The sequence below is a fragment of the Sus scrofa genome, unplaced genomic scaffold (genome assembly GCF_000003025.6).
Source record: "Sus scrofa isolate TJ Tabasco breed Duroc unplaced genomic scaffold, Sscrofa11.1 Contig26, whole genome shotgun sequence".
In the NCBI taxonomy this organism is placed as follows: Eukaryota; Metazoa; Chordata; class Mammalia; order Artiodactyla; family Suidae; genus Sus; species Sus scrofa.
Window position 1 is genome coordinate 104,667 of NW_018085136.1, and position 26,500 is coordinate 131,166.

Below are 26,500 nucleotides of genomic sequence, written 5' to 3' on the forward strand. Positions count from 1 at the left end.
CTAAAAGTGAGTGACCTTTGTAAAATTAAGGAGATATTCTGAGTTTCACTGTCTTCAGATACAAAGTAGGATTAACATTCTTTTTAACATACGTATTAGATTTGAAAAATTAAGTTGTGGGAGAGTGATTCAAATGCCAGTGTAAGAGTGTAGATCCATTGAATGATTCAATAATACAAGATTTGAAGAGTATAATTTGAACTATTTCATGAGAACAAGTGTTTGGGGACCAGAAAAAAGTGGAGAAATTGGTAGGAGGCTATTGCAGTGGGACAGGAAGGATATGAGAAGAAGTAGTTGATCAGATTTGTGATATAATATGAAAGCAAAGACAAACAGGATTTGTCAAAATTAAGAGTAAAATGAGAGAAATATGGAGTGAGCAACACTGTGAGATTTATTGTCTGATCCCTTGTCTTATATCATATCACTGAGGACAGGTAACTATGCCTTATTCAGCTTGGTAATCACAATGTCTATGACACATTGAATTCAGACTCAAATAGACACTCCATTCAATTTATTTTAATTGAATGCACAAATAAAAGATGAAACATAATGTATTTAAAAATTTTCTCCTTGTTTTGTAGGTAAATTTCTTGTAATATGTGAATTCAGCTCTCATACAGACTAGATGAAACCAAGGAGCAATGTAACTGAGTTTGTCCTCTTGGGGCTCACTCAGAGCATCCAGGGTCAGAAAATATTTTTTGTCCTGTTCTTGCTCATCTACATTCTGATGATGGTGGGCAATTGCCTCATCATTTTGACTGTAGTGGTCAGCCCAACTCTGGATACTCCTATGTACTTCTTTCGTACTTATCATTTATGGATGCTTTTTATTCTACTATAGTCACCCCAAATGTTATTATAGACTTACTCTGTGAGACGAAAACCATTTCCTTCCAAGATTGCATGACCCAGCTTTTGGTAGGACACTTACTTGGTGGTGCTGAGATTTTGCTTTTGGTAGTTATGGCCTATGACCTCTATGTGGCCATCTGCAAACACTTGTATTACTTGATAATCATGAATCAGTGAGTGCATATTCTGCTGCTGATGTTGGCCTGGGTTGGTGAGTTTCTACATGTTGTAGTACAACTAGTCTTGGTTTACAACCTTACCTTCTGTGGCTTCAATGTCATTGACCATTTGATATGTGACATTTACCCTTTGTTAAAACTTGCCTATGTGGGTACCTACATTATTGGCCTGACAGTGATTGGCAATGAGAGGGTGATGTGTCCTATGGAGTCATTATTCACTTCCTGAAAACTCTCAGTCAAGAAGAGAGGTGCAAAGCGTTATCCAGCTGTGGCTCCCACATTACTATGGCGGTCCTATTCTTTGTGCCCTGTATTTTTATGCATGTGAGACCACCTTCTATCTTACCCATTAATAAATCATTGACTGTGTTCTGTACCATTATCACCCTCTGCTGAATCATGTAATGTATACTCTGAGAAATGGAGAGATGAAGATTGCCATGAAAAACCTCTGGATCAGAAAAAGAAAATGAAGCAGCAGAAAAATGTCTTACTTATATTCAATGAAAAATTACTCATTCTAGGTAAGTCATGTGTAAGTAATGACTTTAACTGTAGTAATTTCTGCTCAGGTTTAATATCTTTTGTATGATGAAAACATTTATTATATGGAAACTTCCAATAATCAAAGCATACTTTAAATTATTCATAGTTTCTTAGTTCACATTACACACATATAAATGAAATACACTTTTAGTTTTTCACAATTCCTGAGTGTTTTATATATATATATAGTCTGGGGGTATAAAATGTCTTTTGAGAAAATATGTTCATGTTCTATGAGATGAATTATGTTATAGTTAATATTATGAATTTTTTTAGTTAGTGTAGGATTTTCTCATGTTTCTATCTTAATGTAATTTTTTCTCAGGATTAATAGGACTCATTACAGACTTCAGAAAAAATGTGAAATAAGACTTAAAACTTTGCTCACTCCTACCTAGGCAAAGACAGCCCATAGTAATAAATTGGAGTATATATCTTATTTTTGTATCTGCAAGATTCTAATGTTGAAGAAGAATGATTTTTCAAGTTGTAATATTAACTATAAGGAGGCTATGTATATAAAAATAATCTGAATGAACAAGGTGTATTTGTACAAAATAACTAAATAGTACTTGTTTTCCCATTTGGGCAATCATATTATCTCAAATGGATCAATTTTTCTTGATGTTATATTTTCATAAAAATGATCCATTACTCTTTCCACATAGTTTAGAAATACCCCTCTGATCTTTCTCAATATTCCTAACTCTATTTCTTTGTTGTTTATATTATTTCATAGTTTTTTATAAAGACCCAGGCTCTGCCTTTCACACGTAAAATTTCATACTCCAGAACACATAAGCTTCAAACTTGCACTAAAGAACTTGACATCAGATATTTTGTGATATAATTGGTAAGAAAGATGCTATAACATATGGCATTCTTATCTCATTTATTAAGAAAATACAGATTACTAGGTAATACAGAGGCCAGAATATTTTGGTTTATTTGACAGGTATATCATTCACCAAACTCCTTCTCTCTCTCAATCAGACTTGAAACAAAATATAATTTCCCTCTTATATTGTCAGAAACATATGGTGAAAGTAATATTAGTCTGCCTGCCTTATTTAGTCTGGATTGATGAGAGGGTAAGGCTGTGGAGTAATCAGTGATTTTCAGTGGTAAACCATACAGTATGAGAAACTTCATATCCTGATTTTTAATCCTTATTTCATGATTATTTTTATATCAAAGTCATGAAAGATAATAACATTTGATAAATAGTATCAAACATTTGAGTTAGCAGAATTTATATAAATAATTTTTATTTTGTTTGTTGCTATAAACTGAAAGTTTGCTTCACCTCCAAATTTATAAGTTAAATCTTTTACAATGCAGGTGGTATTTGGAGGTGGGCCTTTTGGGAACTAATTAATTCAAGAAGAAAGAGCCCTCATGAATGGGATAAATGCATTTACAAAGGATGTCCCAGAGTCACTAGACAATTTGGCCATGTGAGGACACAACAGATATCTGTCTATGAAGTAGGAAGGAGTCATTCACCAGACTTGGAAACTGCCAGCACCCAAATCTTGGACCTGAGCCTCTAGAACTGTGAAAAATACTTAATGTTTAATCCATCTAGTTCATGGTATTCTATAATAGCAACCCAAGTGAACCAAGACAGAAATTTAGTTTTCAAATTTGTATAGTTATTTCACATGATAATATTAGAATATTTGTTAATTATCTATGTTCAATGGTCTACAAGCTCCCCAAAGTCATGGAAATTTATTTCATGTATTTGTGCTTTCTGTTCCTTGTACAGTGTATGGGACATAAAATTCACTTCTAAACTTTTTCAATTACATGTATGTTTGAAAGCTTGATATAGCAGTGTAAGGAATTTTTGATAAAATTTGATTAACTTATTTATTTATTTATTTAGCTGTAACTGTGGCATGTGAAATTACAGCACCAGGGAATCAAACCTGTGACAGAGCAAAGACTTGAGCCACTGCAGTGACAACCCTGGATCCTTATCCTTCTGTGTCACAAGGTAATTCCCTTGATTGATTCTTTATACATATATTTTCTACAAATAATACTCTTCTGCGATATTTTCTACAATATTTACATTATTTTTTTATTTATGTTATAGTTGTGAGTTTCAATATAAATATATTATGTTTTAATATTCTTTTATTTTTTGATGTCTTTTACAACATCACTTTTGGAAACTTCACTGCTTTTTATTATTTTTTTTGTTTAAATAACTTTTCAAAACACTTTTTAAAAAATTCATTTTCTTTTTAAGCCCACATCCAAAGCATATGGAAGTTCCTAGGCTAGGGGTCAAATTGGAGCTGCAGCTACCAGCCTAAGCCACAGAGCTTCATCTGAGAACTACACTGAAGTTCATAGAAATGCCATATCCTTAACCCACTGAGCAAGGCCAGAGATTGAACTTGAATCCTTATGTATACTAGTTGGGTTCATAATCTGATGAGCAACAACAGGAACCCCTCAAAACACTTTAATTTTTTCACCCATTTAGAATTTGTTTTTTGTCTTTTGCGAGGAAATTCCTAAGCTTATTTTCCCTAAGTAGATAAAGTCATCTGCAAATGTAATTCTTAATCATGTTTAATATAGATATTTTAGATAATATGTAAGGTCTCATACCATCAAGAAATTTCAAATTTTGGGTCCTTCCTCATCTTCCTCCTTTCCACCACTATCCTTCTTTTGTGTATTTCCCTAGCACTAACATATTTCTCTGTTCAAGGATTTTAATGTGTATTTACACCTAATATGGACAGTCTCCCCTAACTATTCATCTTTTTTTTTTCCTGATAAACTTTAGGTCAATTTTCCTAAATTTGAAAACTTCCCAATAGAATATATTCAGAAAGTCATGACTCTACATATTTATTTTGAGGAAAATTACATATTTTAAAAATTTATTTCCAATCCAGAAAAAGATACATATTTTAAAGGATTTTTTAATTTTTATGCAATTTTAAAGGTTATACTCCATTTACAGTTACTACAAAATATTGGCTCTATTCCTCATGTTGTGCAATATATCCTTGTAGCCTATTTTTTAAATTTTATTTTAATTTACATTGCAGTATAGTTGATTAACAATGTTGTGTTTGTTTCAGGTGTACAGAAAAGTGATTCAGGTGTACAGAAAAGTGATTCAGGTGATTCAGGTGTACAGAAAAGTGATTCAGTTATCCATATGTGAAAGATTGATTGACATCTCAAAAAATTGTAGTCATCTCTGCAGAATGTACATAAATCTTGCTTTTTGGTCACCTTATTTGAAAAGACTTTCTTATTTACATTCAATTCACATTTTCAGTGAAGTGATGGTCCTAAAGGGATTAGTTTTTTTTGCTGGCACGAATTATAGCACAGTCCCCAAAGCCATGGACATATGTCTGTATCCAAATATTCATAGGCCTGTATCAAACAAAACACAAGTATGCATCCCACCACACACTCAGGCCTGCATCTGGCCTCATGTGAATTTGTATGAAAACATGTTTATACAAAATCACTGATATGTAGATCTGTTGCCAATTGCTGTATATGTCAATATGTGAACACACAGGCATCTGTACCCGACAACATGTGACTCAGTATCTGACTAGTATTATGAATATACTGCATATGTTTATGCATATGCATATATTTAATATGATCACACACAGGGTTATATCTTGCCATACACTTGTTTGTAACTGACAGTATGTGAATTTAGGCATAACTACTTTAATAATGCTTCTGTTCCATGTGGCATAGACTGATGTCACTCTCTGGTATTCAGCTGATTGCTGGACTTTTAATGAGGTTCCAAGGTGACTTCATCCATACCAATGATTCCTTGGCAGGGCTCCTCTGAGTCTGTTTCCTTCTCCTGTTAGTTTCAGGGCTACATAAAGAAAATCTGTCCAGAGATGTTGTCAGACTTGTAAAAGAGCAGCTCAGGGATCCTAGAGGGAGGAGGCAAAAGATGTCAGGTCAGTTAAGTCTCATTCCATCTTTATATCAACCTGAGTCCAGGATCACAAGCTCTAAATCCAGACTACTCTTCACACTAAAGAAAATAAGCAACAAAATGAAAAGGTAACATATGGAACTTGGGGAAATATTGACAAATCATATATTTCATAAGTGGTTAATATTTAAAATATACCAGAAATTTCAACTCAACAGCAATAAATAAATAAATAAATAGGGAAAGAACCTGATTTGATATTTTTCCAAAAAGACATGTAACTGTACAAGTGGTTTATGACAAGGTGCTCAATATCACTAATCTTTACAGAATTTCAAATCAAAATCAAAATGAGTATCACTTGAAAACGTTAGGATGGCTATATGAGATATACAGGAGACAACAAATGCTTGTGAGGATGTAGAAAAAGAGAACCCTACTATATGGGTTGTAGAATAATAAATTTGTTCAGCCACCATGAAAGAAATAATGGATGTTTCTTGAAAAATTAAAAATAAAATTACCATATGTTGCAATGGTTCCACTTCTCTGTGTATATCCAAGAATATGAAGAAATACTGGAAATCTCAAGTTCATTACAGAATATTTGAAATAGCCAAACATGGAAATAACCTAAATGCATTTGCCCACTGATGGATGAATGTATAAAGAAAATTCAAGGTGTGTGTAATATTACTTAGCCATTTAAGAGACAAAAAGTAGTGACTTTGAGGGCAAAATACTAAGTGAAATAAAAAAAACAAATACTGTATGACCTCACTTAAGTGTTCAATCTAAAACAAAACTCAGAAAGGAGTAGACTGTTGATTGATAGGTGATGGAAGAAATGAGGATATGTTGTTAGAATGGTATAAGATTATATTATATGACATGCAAATTCTGGGAATCTAATGTACAGCATTGTGACAATAGTTAACTATATTTATTATATACTGAAAGTGGCTGAGAGTAGAATTTAAAGATTATCACCATGCAAACAAAATTTATAACTATGTGAGGTGATGAGTGTATTAACTAGCCTTATTTCAGTAATAATTTTACAACGTATGTGTATATCAAATCATTTTGACCACTTTAAACTTATAAAATGTTATGTCAATTGTATCTTCAGAAAGTTAGTAAAAAATAAAAAATATAAGCAGATTTATTAATTAAAAAGAAAAGTGTATGAGCTATAGACATATTTCTTCCATGTGTTCTGTATACAATTGGGTGTGTGTGTGTGTGTGTGTGTGTGTGTGTGTATTTAGCAAGAAAACTGAAATAAATACCTCTGTTCAAAAGGAAGGCTATGGTGCTTCCTTCAGAGAAGTCTTCAAAATTTTTGTAGGATATCTATTTTTAATGGGTTTTACCTCATTATACAAGCGCCTCATCCGCAAATATTCTTCAACTAGTCTTTCTCAAATTTAGGCTGAAAGTATGTGGGCAGTGGGATGATACCCTTAATCCTCTTAATTATATTTTTGTGTATTTAAAGACACTTTAAATCTTTCCAAAGTCTTAACAAAGTGTCTTACATCTAAAATACTGAGATCATATTTATTTTGATGCCATTTCTTACTTTGAGAGACTTTTTTCTCTTTGGAAAATCTGACAATGAGAACCTGTTTTTATTTTGGCGTCATTAAGTCCAGCCTCCTGTATTTAATAAATACATAAATAAGTAAATTTAGATTTAGAACTAATTATGCATGGTTTCTCTGTACCTGCAGAGAAGAACACTCAGAATGCTGATCAGCCATGTAAGTATTCTTGATGCTTGAATTGTCCTCTTTTTTGGCTACATTTGAATATCTTTCTTATTCTCTTCTCTTCATTGGCCCTGTGCTACAAAAACATGGAGGTGACCCATCTCTGGATTTGAGTTCCCAGATGTTGCCTGCATGAAAAGTGAAAACAAAATTTTACAATTACCATCAGGTCAATATAACATGCAAGCAGAAATTACAAAGACAAAATACAGGGCATTATTTGTTCAGAAGCAATATTTGTGTTTATTTTCCTCAGAGCCATATTTTCAGAACCTAGAAGAAAACGTTGCCCACAATATATCCTTAATATGTATTTACAGAATGAATGGCCATTATTTATATTTGACCCTCTTTCATTAAACAAGCAAATTGCTTTCATTAAACAAATTAAATTAAACAAACAAACAAAAAAAGAAAAAAAAACAATTTGAACACTTGTAACTGGAATGCTTCTGAAATTGATGACATTCATTTAAGGTGATAAATTAAAATCAAGGATTTTTAGGTCTGTTTGATATATGTGATGGCTCTTATCTGGAGGCACTGAAACATGTTTATCTAGTTTAATAGAAGGTATTTAGTGCACATAAGTAAATGGCTTATAGAATCTTTGGAAGGTCTTGCGTCACAGATCTAATCTGAGCTGCACTCAATTTGGAGAAGCACACCTGACAAGACAGTGTTGGCCAAGGAGATATTGTCCTGTTTATGACAATCATGCTGCCACTGACTAAAATGAAAAGGTGCCACCACATTCCTGACTTCAGAACTGCTCTGAGTTTCAGAACTACTTAGCCTCAAATAAATAGTATCAACTGAAATACTTGCACAAATACTTCTGGTTGTCAGAACCCAAATCACATGTCTTCATTCAGTTTGCAGAGGGGTAGGGAGATGTAACTCTTTGGATTTTAACTTGAGAAAGTGGATTCAGACCTTGGAAACTGACAGCTTCTGAAGGTTGCCTTGAAGAGATTTGTGGGTAGTCAAACTCCTGATGTTCACTACTGTTGGGGATATAATCAAATAAAATGTGTTTCATGCATCTCTTAGATAGTCATTAATTTCTAGAAAGTTTTAGAATGTCCATGTCCCTACCTTACACACATGAAGAAAAACAGAAAAAACAGATCATGAGGAATTTGCAGAGAGGAAATTTATAGATACTGTAGAGTTATCCATATATTCATTGATTTTTACTGAATATCTGCCGTGTGGTAACTGTAGGTAGTGCTTATAGAAACACAATTAGATAAGATAGTCCTTCACCTAGTGGAGCTAGCAGAGTGCAGCATAGCCTTTAGTGGCACTTTTCAAGGAGTTTTTCTACCTTAATGTGAGATATGTATGAGATGAATTCTCTCCTTAAATAATAATAAAAAAATGTTTGCCTTACTTTGCTTACTTTAATATGAAAGGAATATTAAGTGAAATAAAAATTCCTTCATCAAGATCTGTACAACTCTGCTGAGTTCCTTTCTTTTCTACCTCTTCAGCCTCAGTTTGTTCTATTTTCTGTTTATTTTTTCCCTTTAGGCAAAATGACAGTTCAGTGTCTTGAATGTGAAAAACCTCTTTTCAATGTTGGAGTTTAACACATGAGACTGTGCTTTACGGAGTAGTTGCTTTTCATCTATTGGAGCTTCAGCTAAAATATTATATTTTTATTTCATTTTATTTTTGAATTTTATTACATTTATACTTTTCAGCTATCATCACAACCTAATTTTTAGCATCTTCAACCCCAAACATCTGGTTCACATATCCCTCCCCAACCTGTTAAAATGGTACCTTTTTAAAAGATGATTTCTGATGACCTTATTATCCACGATAGACTCTTCTCTTATTTTCTGTCACAGTACCCTGTGTTTTGTTTTATTAGAATGCATCACAAATTATTAACTTATATATTAACCAAGGAGGCTCAGTCCTGATGCAGGCCCACTGGTGGGTGGGGCTGTGTAATGAACCAGTTGGTTTTGAAGTCCCAGGGGTCTTGAAGCAGAGTACAATCTAAGGTAGAATGGCTGATATTTTTAATATGTCCCAGAGCCTGTGTCATTCAGTTATTGACAAGGCTTGTCCAGGGTGTCTGGTGATGTGCTAGCCTGCTGCTTCGTGGACTGGGTTTGAGAAGACTGCTTGTAGTCACATGGTATCTGCTGTGGGTGGATGGTACTATGACCCAGTGGAAGGGACCCAGAAGCTTATGCAGGCCAGGTCCTGGGACTAGTGCCAGCCTACTGTGGGCCAAGCCCCTTGTAGGTGGGGCTAAGGCCCAGGTGTCTTTGGGCTGGTGCTGTATCACAGGTGTGTGGAATTCACTGGGACATGGTTAGCTGAAAAGTTATTCTGGCATTAGGGCTGGTGTCCACATGCTGCTGTTCAGGGTCATGACCAGCCTGTGGACACAAGCAAGCCAATTGTTGGGTGGAACTGGGTCCTGAAGCTGGTATTGGCCCCCAAGTGGTTGGGGCCAGGACCCAAGTATTCTTGAATTCTGTACTACCACAATCACTCTCCTTGGTGAGGCTGGTCCCAGTACTGGTGCTGCCCAAATGATGGGTGGCTCTGAATTCCAGGGTAGGTAGGGGCTCAAATGGCCCCAGGATACCCAGCCTAATGATTAATGTGGCTGTGTCCTTGCCCATCTAGCTACTTGACCAGGAGCTTCTCAAGATTGGTGCTTCCTTGCTGGTGAGTAGATCTAGATCCCACCACTAAAAACTAGAGGAAGGATTCCAGTATGGTGCTCCCCAACCTCAAAATCCTTGTTATGGAATAGTTGTCCAAATTTGCTTCTCCCTACATCAATATCCTCAAAGCGATTCCTCATTTCCTTCTATATCTCAAGGAGGGTCTCCAAGATCAGCAAGTGTGTCTGACTTGGGCTACTTTTAAGTGAGTGTTTCTTGGACTATGTGTGATTTTGTGGGTGAACTTTAAGGCTGGAGTCTCTATTTCCAACAGTAACCTGGTTCTCCCCAATGTAAGCCCCTCTGCCCTTCAAGGTCAAATATGTTGGGGGCTCATCTTCCCAGATGGGAATGAGGGAGGAGGAGCTCAACGTGGGGCCTAGAACCATTTGTTCTTTGGGAAACCTCTGAAACTGCATTGTCTTCCTATTTATGTGTTGCTTACTAGATATATGAAACTAAACAATATCCTAAATCCACCACTCCTATTTGTCATTTTGTGGTTCCTTCTTTATATTTTTAGCAACAGATGATCTTGTCTGCTGGACTTCAAGACATTTTCATCAATAGCTAATCTGTAAATACTTGCAATTTTGGTGTTCTCATGCAAAGACATGAGCTCAGGTTCTTTCTTATCCAACATCCTGGCCACACTACCCTGTAAGTCTCTCTTTATGCCAATACCTCACTCTATTGATTATTATAGCTTTATAGTATATTTTAGAATCAAGAGCTATAAGTGTTTTGGTTATTTTGACTGCCTTGAGGTTTCAGATGAATTTTAGTGTGCCTTTTTCTGATTTAAGGAAAAAAATAAATTTTGAGAGAGATTTCATTGAATACTTAGATCATTTTAGGTAGTACTAAGATAATGATATTAAATATTCCAATTCATGAATGTCTTTATATTAATGTGTGCCTACTCTATAACTTTCAGTAATATCTTACAGTTTTGTGTACAAGATTTTTACCTCCATGCTTAAGTTTATTCATGTAGTTAATCTTTATGGTGTCACTGTAAAGGGAATTGTATTCTTTTTAAATTTTTAATTTTTAAATTAAATTATAGCTGAATTAAAATGTTGTGTCCATTTCTGTGGTATAGCTTAATCTCTGAGTCATATGTCATAATATCTATTATTTTTTTGGGAAATGACCATCAATTTATTTCCATCTAGTACTCTCCCTCAAAGACATAAAACCAATTTAAAACCAGTAGCATCAATGTAAATTTTCCTAAGGTCCATGTCTATTTTCTGATATTATCTGCATTTAAGAAATATAGCAGCAAATAAAAGAGGAAGAAAAATTTGGGATTTGATTTTAGAAAATTACTATCAAAATTTAGTTATATTTACATGAGTTCTGGATATATTTTAAACACTAAACCCATCATATTATTACTCTTAAAACAGTAATTTCTTGATGTTTACTCTCTAAATTTGTTTGCTCATGCCTGCTAAAATAATGTTTTAAATGCTCTTGTATATGATATCTTTTTAAAGTTTTATTTTCTATTTGTTTAATGTTTGTATGTAGAAGTGTTTCTTTTTTTCATTATAGCTGATTTACAGTGTTCTGTCAACTTTCTACTTTACAGCATGGTGACTTAATTAACATACATGTACAGATAATTTTCTCTCACTATATCATGCTCCATCAGAATTGACCAGAAAATTGACCAGAATTGGAGCTCTATAAAGCAGGATCTCATTGCCTACCCATTCCAAAGGAAATAGTCTGCATCAATTAACCCCAAACTCCCGATCCATCGCACTCCCTCCCCATCCCCGTTGGAAACCGCAAGTCTCTTCTCTAAGTCTATGATTTTCTTTTCTGTGGAAAGGTTCATTGTGCTGTTTATTCAATTCCAGATATAAGTGATATCATATGGTGTCTTTCTCTTTCTGACTACTTCACTCAGTATGAAAGTCTCTAGTTCCATCCAGATTGCTGCAAATGGCATTATTTTTTATAGCTGCGTAGTATTCCAATGCATATTTATATCACATCTTCCTAATCCAATCATCTGTCGATGGACATTTGGGTTGTTTCCATGTCTTGGTTATTGTGAATAGTGCTGCAATGAACATGAGGGTGTATGTGTCTTTTTCAAAGACAGATCTGTCCAGATATATGCCCAAGAGTAGGGTTGCTAGGTCATGTGGTAATTTTCTAAGGTACCTCCATACTGTTCTCCATAGTGGTTGTACCAGCTTACATTCCCACCAACAGTACAGGAGGGTTCCCTTTTCTGCACACACTCTCCAGCATTTGTTATTTGTGGCCTTATTAATGATGGCCATTTTGACTGGTGGGAGGTGGTATCTCATGGTAGTTCTGATTTGCATTTCTCTAATAATCAGGGATGTTGAGCATTTTTGCATGTGCTTGTTGGCCATCAGTATATCCTGTTTGGAGAAATGTCTAGTCGGGTCTTTTGGCCATTTTGCCATGGTGTTGTTGGCTTTTTTGTGGTTGAGGTGTATGTTGTTTGTATATTTTAGAGATTAAGCCCTTGTGAGTGGAAATATTTGAAACACATTTCACCCATTCTGTAAGGTGTCTTCTTGTTTTCATTTTGGTTTCCTTTGCTGTGAAAAAGCTTGTTAGTTTGATTAGGTCCCATTGGTTTATTTGTGCTCTTATTTCTGTTGTTTTGGGAGACTGACCTGAGAATACATTAGTAAGGTTGATGTCAGAGAATGTTTTGCCTATGTTCTCTTCCAGGAGTGTGATGGTGTCTTGTCTTATATTTAGGTCTTTCAGCCATTTGGAGTTTATTTTTGTGCATGGCATGAGTGTGTGTTCTAGTTTCATTGATTTGCATGCTGCCGTCCAGGTTTCCCAGAAATACGTGTTGAAAAAAGACTGTCTTTTTCTCATTTTATGTTCTTGCCTCCTTTGTCAAAGATTAATTGATCATAGGTGTCTGGGTTTATTTCTATGTTCTCTATTCTGTTCCATTGGTCTGTCTGTTTTGGTACCAGTACCACACTATCTTGATGACTGTGGCTTTGTAATATTGCCTGAAGTCTGGGAGGGTTATGCCTCCTGTTTGCTGTTTGTACTTCAGAATTGCTTTGGCAATTCTTTGTCTTTAGTGGTTCCATATAAATTTTTGGATTGTTTGTTCTAGATCTTTGAAAATGTCATGAGTAATTTGATAGGGGTTGCATTGAATCTGTAGATTGATTTGGGTAGTACGGTCTTTTTTAATATGATTTTTTTAAACACAGGATCATGGAATAGCTTTCCCTTTCTTTACATTTTCTTTAATTTCTTTGATTAATGTTTTATAGTTCTCTGCATGTAAAGTTTTCACCTCCTTGGTTAGGTGTACACACAGGTATTTGATTTTTGGGGGTGCAATTTTAAAGGGTATTATGATTTTATATTCCTTTACTCATATTTCACTGTTAGTATATAGAAAAGCCACACATTTATTAATGTTAATCTCATATCCTGCTACTTTGCTAAATTTGTTGATCAGTTCAAGGAGTTTTTGGGTTGAATCCTTAGGATTCAACATGATAAAGTATCATGTCCTCTGCATACAGTGACAGTTTTACCTCTTCCTATTCGGATGCCTTTAATTTCTTTTGTTTGTCTGATTGCTGTGGCTAGGACTTCCAATAATATGTGGAATAACTGGGCTGCGAGTGGGCATCCCTGTCTTGTTCTAGATTTTAGTGGGGAGGCTTTCAGCTTTTCCCTATTGAGTATTATATTTGCTGTTGGTTTGTCACAAATGGCTTTTATTTTGTTAAGGAATGTTCCCTCTGCACCCACTTTGGTAAGTTTTTATCATAAATGGATGTTGGACTTGTTCAAATGCTTTTTCTGCATCTGTTGAGATAATCATGTGTTTTTTTATTTTTCTTTTGTTAATGTGGTGTATTATGTTGGATTATTTGCATATGTTGAATGATCCATGTGAAGCTGGGATGAATCCCACCTTATTGATCCTTTTTATATGTTGTTGAGAATTTTTGCATCTATATTCAACAAAGATATTGTCATGAAAATGTCAATTAAGTCAAACATATCTATTGTTTCCTTTACGATCTCTTTGCCTTATTGATTTTCTGTCTAGAGGATCTGTCCATTGATGTGAGGGGGGTGTTAAAGTCTCCTACTATGGTTGCATTCCCATCAATTTCTCCTTTTATGTCTCTTAGTGTTTGTTGGAGGTATCTGGCTGCTGCTATATCAGGGGCATATATATTGATGATTGTAATATCCTCTTCCTGAATGGATCCTTTAACCATTATATAGTGTCCTTACTTGTCTTACTTTATGGTATTCATTATAAAGTCTATTTTGTTTGGTATGAGTATTGCAACTCCTACTTCCTGTCTTGTCTATTGGCAGGAAATATCTTTTCCCATGCCCTCACTTTCATTCTGTATGTGCCCTTTGCCCTAAGGTGAGTTTCATGGAGGCAGCAGACTGATGATTTTCGCTTTTTTATCCAGTTTGCCACTCTGAGTCTTTTGGTTGGAGTGTTCAGTCCATTGACATTTAAGGTTATTTTTGATAGATGTTTATTTATTAGTATTTTAAACCTTGTTTTCCAGTTGACTCTATGTTTCTCTTTTCTTCTTTTCTTTTTTTGGTTTGATGGTTTCTTTTTATTTTATGCTTGAGTACTTTTCATTTCAGTTTTTGTGGATATAATGTTCATTTTGATTTCTGTTTGCCCTGTTTTTTAAGTATGTTAACCCCTTCCTATATCTGCTTTGATGTCATTTTTTTTTTAACATCTTCGTGTTTAGATCAGTATGCTGGCTTATTTAAGTGACTACTTTCCAATTGTTGTTTCCTCCATCCCAGTTCTTCCTTTTTTTTAAAATTTAGACAAGCCCTTTCAGTATTTCTTTTAGAATGGGTTTTGTATTGCTGTAAAGTGCTGGCTTGAAGGGCTGGCTCCATATGGGTGGGGAGCACATGATGGGGTCTGGCAGGGGTCTCCTGGCCACTAAGGGTGGGGGGTGGAGAGTTGCACCTGGAACACTTTGCTCTCTGTGACTCACTGGACAAGTGTGCACACTGGGGCCTGAGAAGTTTTCTACAGTGGCCTGCCCCTCCTTCTCTCCCCTTCCCAACAATGGCACCTTGTCTCTCCTGCAGGTCTGGACTTTTGCCTGGTTTCCCCTTGTCATGTCTTTCCACTCCCCAGCCCTTAGTGTACTGCTCCCCCCACCAGAAGCATACTGCTCCCTGGTCCCTTAGGCTGTCTCCACACCACCAATCCAAGTCCACTCCCTGGGACTGACCTCCAGAGCCTAACTCTCAATGCCCAGACCTCAATGGAGCATCTCAGTCTATGGTGTCTGTGCCAGTGGTTCAGATGGTCTGCACATCTCACTCTGCTTTTTGGTTCTCAGACCTGCTGCTGTGCTTTTCTCAGCTTCTTGGAGTTCCCTCTGACTCGGCTGATCTTTCTCTTGGTTAGGTGGCTTCCCAGGGTGTGGGTTTCCTTTCTCTTTCACAGCTCCCTCGCAGGAGTGCTAGACCTTTTCTGATTAATTTTCTCTCTGTCTCTTTTTTTATTTTGTTCTATCCAGTTTGTCAAGAGTTTTTTTGCCATTTTTGGAGGTTAAACTTCTTCTGCCAGAATTTGGTTGATGTTCTGTGTGAATTGTTGTACATGTAGATGTGTTTTTTTCAATGTGTTTGTGGGAGAGGGTGAACACATCCTCTTACTTTTCTGCCATCTTGCCTCCCTCTTAGCTATGATCTTTTAAATGTGTCAGATTTTCCATTGAAGCCCGAGAAAGTCCATGCCTCAGGATTAATATCTTAATCATAGGAATAAGGACAATAGCATAAGATACTCCTTTAAAAACTGGACTACTCATTTTCATTCTTTAACCTTAATCATTTATACATTTTTATAGTTCTGAACTGTGCATGTTCAACTGTGCTTGGATCAACAGAGGTATTAAATATGTTTTTTACAATAATATACTTCTCTGGCAGAGCATTAAATTAATTTTGGTCAAGTTCTCCCACTAATAAGAAGGTATCAAGTGGCTTTTCATGGCATCAGCTGACATAATGACATAAATGAGAAAAATAGTTGTGTTTTATCCTCTGGAGTCAAAATTATCTAATGGAAAAAGAATAATAGTATTCTTCATAAAGATTTAGAAGACATTTACGTGTCCCTTGTTTATTTTCCCTTTGAACTATTACCCATGTGAACCCAAATTCAGATATTGATTAAGGCATTATTATATAGGCTGTTAAAGAGTAGAATCTGTTCATCTGATGTTCTTCTTAGCCTATTTGTGTACATTGGTCATGGGCAAATTTGTAATGTGTGCAAACAAATCTATGCACCATGTACAGTTCCAACAGATTGATAATGTTTTCATTTTTTTACTTGAATCACAAGTTTTGTGAAGTCCAAAGTGAAATTAAAAGTTCAATTCAAGATCAATCCATTTGAAGCCAATAGGTTCTTTGGCTAATGGTCTTTTGCAACTTTCCTGCAAGCTATTTGGTGGCCCTTGGCTCTAGCAAAATATTCTCAAATCTATTTTAAACAGTTTTTCTTTATTATAACATATAATCTCAATCAAAGTAGCAATTTTGCTGACTTTGTGCAATATGTTATTATCCTACCCATCATTGTAGGTCATTCATTTCATATATCCAAGTTGCTACTCTAGAGTCTAAGTCAAAGGCATTCTGTTACTTTTCTTTTCTAAGTCAATACCTGAATCATTTGGAGGATTCACATGTCCCACTTTAATCTTCCTTCTGAATGCTCTAAGGCCTTCCATAACAGCTTGTTCTAGAATGAGGTATCATGGTCATACATCCATAAAAGACTTAATTGGTCCTAACATAATGAGTCTATTAACTACAACCCATGCGCATGTATCCAAATATTGTACTGAAGATGAGAAAAAAAGTATTTCTTGTAGTAGATATGCTGCTCATATATCTGGTCATGCTGGGGGGGGGAGCTTTGTCTTATTTGACCTAGTTTGCCTTGCAAAGGGACTTTCATCGGACTTCTATGTGACTGTTACTTTTCACCTTGGGAAATTCCTTTGGTAAATTAAGTATCCTGTGCTCATTTGCAAGAAATAAATAATTGCATTCATGTCATTGAGATGTGGAAGTGGTAAACTCGGCTAGGCATTGTATTTTTTTAATCTCTGAAATATATGCTTAGGATTATAATATACTCCCCTGAGCCATCTCCATTTGAATATTCTATATATTCTATTTTTATTTTACTGAGGAGTATTGTTACTCTATAATTTTGAGAATAACTGTATGACATTGTCCATGACAGAGGGTATTTGTACTGCACTTAAGTTGTGTCTAGAAAAATCAGTGACTTCCAGTGAAACATAGGTCAATTACATTATGAAAGAGCCCTATTCTCTATTCACTCAACCCCATTTGTTATGGTTGGATTTATCTTGAATCTTTTTCCCCTAGCACTAGAGGGGTTTCTATCTGTACAATCAGAGAAAAGTCTCTTTCTGTGACTCTGGCAGAGGTAATTGGCCCTAATGAGAAGTCAGAAAAGGAGATGCTATAACATAGTGGTGGAAGGAATAATATTTTTGTCTCTCAGGTGATCCCTTTGGCTACCTCTTGCTACTCTTTCCCCATTTTGACAGTAAATGAGAAAACAAAAGAATTATGGCATAAGAATGGCTGGTGGGGCAGAGAGGAGAAGAAGTGAGAGTAAGCAAGAGAGAGGAAGAGATGGAAAGGGAGGGAAAGGGAAAGAGAGAGGAGAGAGAAAGAGAGAGAGAGAGAATGATTGGGGGAAAAATGCTGGATAACTGCAGAGAATTTCAACTACACATCAGAGTATTTATTAGTGTATGCATTTGAGGAAACTACCCAAGGCTAGGGAAAGATTTACCCAGAAGGATTAGAGAGAAGAGAGCTTGGTGCTCACACTTGACCAGGAATAGTGCCTATTCTCAACAGCTGGGAAACTTCATTGTTCACAAAGGAAGTTCATTGACCTGAACACTTGGGAAGATTTTGCATCAGTGATGGGATATCATTATACTATACTGAGCACTACTCAAGACCTAACTCATAAATCATAACAGCAAGAATTAAAAAAAAATTCAAAATAAAAGTACCCAAAATAATTAAACACAACATTGTGTTCAGAATTTTTTGTCTTTGTTAATGTGAGGTATCACCTCATTATTTTTCTTGATGTCCTTGTTTCATTCAATTATAAGTGTTATTCTGGATGCATAAAATGTGTTAGGAAGTATCTTATTTTCCTCTCATCTCTGAAAGTGTATATATAAGGTTGGTAATATTTCTTTCTACATTGTTATATAGAATTTATTGACAGACCTAAATGAGAATAAAATTCTGTCTGGGGTACAGAAGGATTCTAAAGAATTAACTTATTATTATATAGATTATTCCATTATTTATTTATTTATTTATTTACTTACTTACTTATTTTTATGGCCACACGCTCAGCATTTAGAATTTCCAGGTACTTACATCAAATCTGAGCCACAGCTATGTACTTTACTACAGCTGTGGCAACACCAGATAATAATCCAGTATGCTGGACCAGGGATTGGACCTGGACCTCTCCAGCAACCTGAGCTTCTGAAGTAGTATTCTTAAACTTCAACAGCAGGAACTACTATCCCAGTTTTTAATGATTTTTCTATATGTACTTAAAGTCGTATTATTCATTGCAGTTGTCCATTTCTTTTACTTGGAAAGTTTATTGTGAGAAATTTATGTTGAAAATATTTTATTGCTTTTATTTTATTTTTATTTTATTCTCTAGAATCTGCAATGATGACCCTTCTCCATTCTTTCGTTTTTTATTTGTACTATTTGTTTTATTTTCTTGATTCCACATATAAGTGATAGCATAGTTTGTCTTTCTCTAAATTATGTCACTAAGTTTAATAGCCTCTCAATCTATTCACAGTATAGCAAGTGGCAGATTTTTATTCTTTTTATGGCTGAGTATTATTTCATTGTATATGGCTATACTTCTCTTTTATCTTTTATTTATGTATATATTTTTCTATTGTATAGCATTGTGTCCCAGTCACACTTATACATATACATTCCTTATTCTGCCATTATGTGTTCCATTATAAGTGACCAGACAGAGTTCCCAGTGCTACACAGCAGGATTCCATTACTAATCCATCTCAAATGCAATATTCTGCATCTATTTGCCCCAAGGACCCAGTTCCTCCCACTACCTCCAACTTCCCCGTTAGCAACCAAATCTCTTCTACAAGTCCATGATTTTCTTTTCTATGGAAATGTTCCTTTGTGCCATATATTCCAGATATGTGCTATCAATGATATTTGTCTTTCTCTTTCTGACTTACTTCACTGAGGATGAGAGTCTCTAGTTCAATCCATGTTGCTGCAAATGGCATTATTTTGTTCTTTTTGGTGGCTGATTAGTATTCCGTTGTGTATATATACCACCTCTTCCTAATCCAAACATCTATCAGTGGACATTTGGGTTGATTCCTTGTCTTGGCTATTGTGAATAGTACTGAAATGAATATGCGGGTGCATGTGTCTTTTCTAAGGGTAGTATTATCTGGATATATGCCCAAGACTGGGATTGCTGGGTCATACGGTAGGTCTATGGTTAGTTTTTTTTTTTTTTGGCTTTTTGCCATTTCTTGGGCCCCTCCCATGGCATATGAACATTCCCAGGCTAGGGGTCGAATCAGAGCTATAGCCGCCGGCCTACACCAGAGCGACAGCAATGCAGGATCTGAGCCACATCTGTGACCAACACCACAACTCATGGCAATGCAGGATCCTTAACCCAATGAGCAAGGGCAGGGATCGAACCCAAAACCTCATGGTTCCAGTCGGATTTGTTAACCACTGAGCCAAGATGGGAACTAGTGAATAGTTTTCTAAGGTACCTCCATACCATTCTCCACAGTGTTTGTACCATCTTAATTTCCAACCAATAATGCAGGAAGTTTCCCTTTTCTCCACACCCACTCCAGCATTTGTTATTTGTGGACTTCTTAATGATGGCCATTTTGACTGGTGGGAGGTGGTATCTCATGGTAGTTCTGATTTGCACTTCTACAATAATCAGTGATTCTGAACATTTTTTCAAGTGTTTGTTGCCCATATGTATATCTTCCTTTGAGAAATATGTATTCAGGCCTTTAGCTCATTTATCAATTGGGTTGTTGGCTTTTTTTGCTGTTGAGTTGTATAAGTTGTTTGTATATTTTAGAGATAAGGCCCTTGTTGGTTGCATCATTTGAAACTATTTCCCCCTATTCTGTTAGTTGCCCTTATGTTTTCTTCTTCATTTCCTTTGCTGTGCACAACATGTCAGTTTGATAAGGTCCCAATGGTTTATTTTTGCTTTCATTTCTGTTGTTTTGGGAGAATGACATGAGAATACATTAGTAAGGTTGATGTCAGAGAATGTTTTGCCTATGTTCTCTTCCAGGAGTGTGATGGAGTCTTGTCTTATATTTAGGTCTTTCAGCCATTTGGAGTTTATTTTTGTGCATGCTGTGTGGGTGTGTTCTTGTTTCATTCATTTGCATGCAGCTGTCTGGGTTTCCCAGCAATACTTGCTGAAAAGATTGTCTTTTTCCCACTTTATGTTCTCGCCACCTTGGTCAAAGATTAATTGATCATAGGTGTCTGGGTTTATTTATGTGTTCTCTATTCTATTCCATTGGTCTGTCTCTCTGTTTTGGTACCAGTACCACACTGTCTTGATGACTGTGTCCTTGTAACTCGCCTGAAGTCTAGGAGAGTTTTGCCTCCTGCTTGGTTTTAGTTCCTCAGGATTGTGTTGGCAATTCTGGGTCTTTTGTGGTTCCATATATATTTTTGTATTGTTTGTTCTAGTTCTTTGAAAAATGTCATGAGTAATTTGATAGGGGTTGCATTGAATCTGTAGATTGCTTTGGTTAGAATGTTCATTTTTATAATATTAATTTTTACATGCCAGAAGCATGGGATATCTTTCCGTTTCTTTACATCCTCCTTAATTTCCTTGATTAATATTTTATAGATCTCAGCATATAAATCTTTCACTTCCTTGGTCAGGTGTATTCCCAGGTATTTGATTTTTTTGCATTGCAACTTTAAAAGGTATAACTAACATCTTAATAATGCTGTTTCTGGTGAAATATAGATTGAAAATAGTTCATAAGTTAAACTCAATAGAGGTAAGTGACAGGCACTGTTTCATGATTATGTAAACAATATATCTGGCTGTCTTTGCAACCTTTCCTAATTAGATTAAATTAGAATTTATTTGTCATTCAGAAAGTTGTTTTCTTATTTAAGACCTTGGATACTGAGGACATATATTTTGAATCTTTCCTTAAAATCATTAGCAACTCGGCTCTTATAAAAATAGTTCCCCATTACGTGATTGGATGATTTGCTCCCAGTGCAGGTCTGATTTATTTCTGATTAGAATAATAAAAATATAATTCTTTAAAGTATATAAATTACTGGGCAATTTGGCATTAACTATATTGTCACATAGCTTCTATTTAACTTCTGCTTTGTCAATAACAGTACATAATTTTTCCTGAGAGCTTAAGATGTCATTTCAATATTGCTTTATTCTGAGATTTGTGAATGCACATGAAAATAGATAGGATCCAAAAGTTTATAGTGTGACAAAATTTTGTGTGGACTCTTCCTGGAGGGACATCATGAGCTAAGCCTGGGTTTGCCCTCAACCTTCATTCACAATGCTACATTCCATCAGTACTCAGATAGCAGTCTTTCTTTTCAAATAAATGAAAAAAGAAAAATCTCTTCAATCTCTAGAAACTGTGCTTTTAATTTTAAATTTATGGCACACAAAGATCAGGTTCAGAGAGAAAAAATGTATGGACTAATTATACATTTCTGCATACTTATATGTAAAATGTGTTATCCTTGGAAAAAACAAACAAACAAACAAACAAACAAACAAACAAAAACACATGAACTGGTGCCCTGGTGTCCAAACAATTCACATTTTGATGGATTGATGTTGTGCCTTATGCCAGAACTCATCCTTTTTGCTTAGCAATTACCCTGACATTTTATCACGATTCCTCAAAGAGACCATATATTTCATACCAATATACATATTTTATAATTCTGAATTTGAAGAAAAATGAAATCATCTTCAAATAGAAAACCTGAATTTAAAAAGAATATCTAATTGGATGGGGACATAGAAGTTTTTCAAACACTTGAGCAAGTCATACCTTGAGTACCTGTGTTTTAGAAACTCATAAAGTTTGGATAATTCCAAACCCAGAGAACTATAAGCAATTCTGCTGGTTCATGATCTCTCAGGGAAGCCCCTTTAAATCTCAGTCATAAGTCAAGGAGGAAACATTTTCTCCTGTATTCTCTTGAGACCATGTTGAAGACAGTGCTTGAGAATTGTGGGGAAACTTCTCTTCTTCATCTTCCAGAGTTGTTTTTCCTGATTCTCTTAGACATAGAAGAAAGACTTCACATTTTGGCCAGTAATTCAATAGACTTTTCTCCACAGAGAATGGGAGATTGCCACTACCATAATTTTCAAGCAACTAACATAGGGGAGATTTATAATTCAATGTTTTGTATTTTCAGAGAGGATATAAAATTATGTTGTAGTACTTAAAATTATTGGTGTTATGGTCTAGTGTATCAAGTTAAAGGTGAGAAAGGGTCTATCACTTATCTGTGTACACTTGTCAGAGTTATATAAATGTTTGGCTGCAATGTTCCTCTTTTAATGGAGATATGTATTTTTAAGCTCAAATAATTTGAAAACAAATAAAATGATAGATGATAGATGTAGCTTCAAAATGACTGCATGTAACACATACTAAGTGCTCAATAAATTGTAGTGTTTTTAATGCCAACAAGTTTTGGAGTGTTAGGAGTATCTATTCAAGTCTAATAAGATTGTACTTTAGTTTTTCATATTCATGTTAAATCCAAATAACAGAAAATGTAACAAGTGAATATATTTGCCATAGCTAGTCAATAGGATTTTATTTATTCTTTCTTATATTCTCACTTATCCTTCCTCCTCAAAACCTGTCCCTCATCGTGGTGTTTCAAATAAGAAAGTGGAATTTTTTGATGCCATATATATATATGCAACATAGGAGCAATGTGATTCAAGTGCTGTGTGTAATTTACAGAGCTATTGATACAGAATATAGCACTGAATATTCCCACAATGAAAAACTCATGAATGCCCCAGGCAAGGACATGAAGGGTAAGTGAGTCTCACTCAAGTTACAGAACAGAGAGTTATCTCTTTATACATGCCTATGTGATTTTAAATAAGTGTATTTAATGTCATGAAGTGCATTAAACTTCTTCTTTGGAACTGCTCCAAATATTTAAGTGGCTGGAGCACTGAGCTTATTTAGTGCTATTTTTTGGGTCTTTGTTTCTCTCTTTAAACGAGCCACATTGCTAAGAAAACAGAAGGAAAGAAGAAGTGGGTATCTAGCAGACAGGTAAAAACAAAGATTATTTTCCCCAAGGTTTCAGAAATAGTAAAATTATAAAAGGTAAACATTTAGGGAAATCACTAAAAAATGTTGAGTGGAGAGGAGAAGACCTGAAATGTGAAGGGGACATGTTTCTCAGATTTTTAACGAAAGGAATATACTTAGCTAGACAGATGAAGACTAAATCTTTTATTGGTGACTTTAATAAAAATTCTGGGCCAAAAATTCAGTAGATTCAATGAATTTCACAAGGAGGGTAATTAGAATGGGGTTTTAATCTATTAATTTAGCATTGAAATATAATTAAAAACACTATTTATAATAACAAAACTATTCCTCATGTCATTTTGAATATTATATATAATGCAAATTTGAAACAGCAATTTCTATTACTTTTGAAATGATTGTTGCTAGAATATACATTTTTCCACAAGGAATGGAAGGAAAAATTGCACAGTAGGAATAGTGAGGAGGCAAAATTTCCATGATCACAGCCCTAAGAGATGTTCCCAAGCCCACAGTTCATGATTTGAGGGGCCCTGTTCAATCTTTGCTGCAGCTACAATATGTAAAGAATACGGCTCTCAAGACCATGGACTCTTCCAGGAGAAATGTGAACAGAACAAGCTGTCTTCTAGAGGAATCTATGAAGCTAAACTATCAAAATGAAAACAGAGGATCCCAGATGGCTGGTTCCGTGATACAGCTATTTATAGTTGGTTTATAGCAGCTAAATATTTTTAGTATAATATTCCATGTTATGTTAGTATTTCACTTCCACATGTGCAAATTAAGTACACTACATAAATAATAAAATTATCCTCAAACTCCATCTTCTTTTTCTAACTGTTTAGATAATTGAAAATGGTGTTGGTTTTAAACTTGATTTTTAGTATTAAATCTTCTTATAGTACCTATTCAAGATTCATATTGAAAATAAAAATGTTTTTAGCAGTTTCATACTTTTCCTTCTTGGTTTTAGAATTATATTAAAATGTCTATATAAATGGGCAGTTTAATTACAGCTTTTGGTTTGTTTTTCTCAATTAATATATTGTAAAAAACAAATATCTATGCCCTATATTATTAACAAATGTTTTATTCATGGTGTGTGCAATTAATTTGTAGTAGTAGTCTGACTTATATAAATATATTATTTAACTATTTTGATATTTTTGTTTTCACAGTTATAAATAACTTGACATAAGTTTCTGTTATAAAACTTATACCACAGTATTTCATTTTTTGAATAATTTTTAGGGTTTGGGTTACTAGCATATGGAATAAAAACCTGTTTATGTTTCTGGAAATATTTTCTAAAACATTTCCCAATAAGACAACATGAATGAAGTAGTTTCACTGAAATTTACAATTGATTTTTAAATGTAATTTTAATACATATTTATTCTTATGATAAATTTTTTCAGCTCACTTTATAGTTATAATCACTGTTTAAAAATAATGCTTATGACACTATTTCCCATCTTGCTTTTGAATCATACCTTACAGAATATATTCAAAATAACTGTCTTATTTGACTCTCACAGGTAAGCAACTTCAAACAATATTACTCTGTTTTTGGGATAGGGTGTTTAGTGGTTTAGGGAGATAGGGGTTTAGTGGTTTCTTCAAAGACAGATGCCTATTAAATTTAGAAACTGTAATTGCTACATTTTTGATAGCAGACACTGAAACTTGTATTATTTTTAATTAACTTTTCACTTCGAAGTGATTTTATTTTATTTATTTATTTATTTATTTATTTATTTATTTATTTATTTATTTTGTCACTTCTTGGGCCACTCCCGCAGCATATGGAGGTTCCCAGGCCAGGGGTCGAATCGAAGCTGTAGCCACCTGCCTACACCAGAGGCACAGCAATGTGGGATCCGAGCCATGTCTGCAACCTACACCACAGCTCATGGCAACGGCAGGATTCTTAACCCACTGAGCAAGGGCAGGGATCAAACCCGCAACCTCATGGTTCCTAGTCGGATTCGTTAACCACTGAACCACAATGGGAATTCCACTTTGAATTAATTTTAGATTAATAGTAAAGATAGTATAGAGAGATCCTGCCAATTCCTCACTTATATTTTCCTAACAATCATCTAACATTAACAGGAGTGTATATGTCAAAATTATGAAATGAACATTCATATATTACTCTTTATTAAACATCAAATATTATTCATATTTGACTAATTTTTCCATTATTGTCCCTTCTCTGTCATTCTAGGATTCAATCCAGGACAATATATTGCATTTTTTTTTAAATTTGTGTGACCTTAAATTTGTTAACATTTAGGGGACTTAAGATTTTATTATCTTACTATTAATAAGAGCCAAATATCTTCAAATTTTCAGAAAATTCAGATATATTTAAATTTACAATTGGCAGTAATCTCAAATTTTAAGCATGTTTTTTCCTCTCATGATCACAAAATAGCAAGTAAATAGCCATTTCAAAAGTTCTGAGACTGAGGAATATTAAGGTTGATATTAAGAAACATAGTATATTGATTCCAAAGTAATGTTAAAATATTGCTCTGACTGTCTAACCCAATCATTCATCTACCAAATGGAAAATACACTTTTTTTGGTCTTTTTTAATCTGTTCTAGGGCCACATCTGTGGCATATGGAGGTTCCCAGGCTAGGGGCCTAATCTGAGCTGTAGCCACCGGCTTACACTAGAGCCATGGCAATGTGGGATCCAAACTGTATTTGCAACATACACCACAGCTCATGGCAATGCCAGATCCTTAACCTACTGAGCAGGCCAGGGATCAAGTCTGCAACCTCATGGGTTCATATTTGGATTAGTTAACCACTGAGCCATGATGGGAATTCCCAAGAATACACTTTAAATAGTAACACTATTTAATGGTTAAAAGATCCATTCAAGAAGAGGATATTACAATTGTTGATACATTTGCCCTAATATAGGAGCACCCAGATACCTACAACAAATATTAACA

General features: G+C 34.9%; 1 pseudogene; it reads left to right on the top strand.

Annotated features, from left to right (window-relative positions):
• The first annotated feature begins 634 nt into the window (after positions 1–634).
• Positions 635–1,519, top strand: LOC100515160 (annotated as a pseudogene).
• Positions 1,520–26,500: the final 24,981 nt, after the last annotated feature.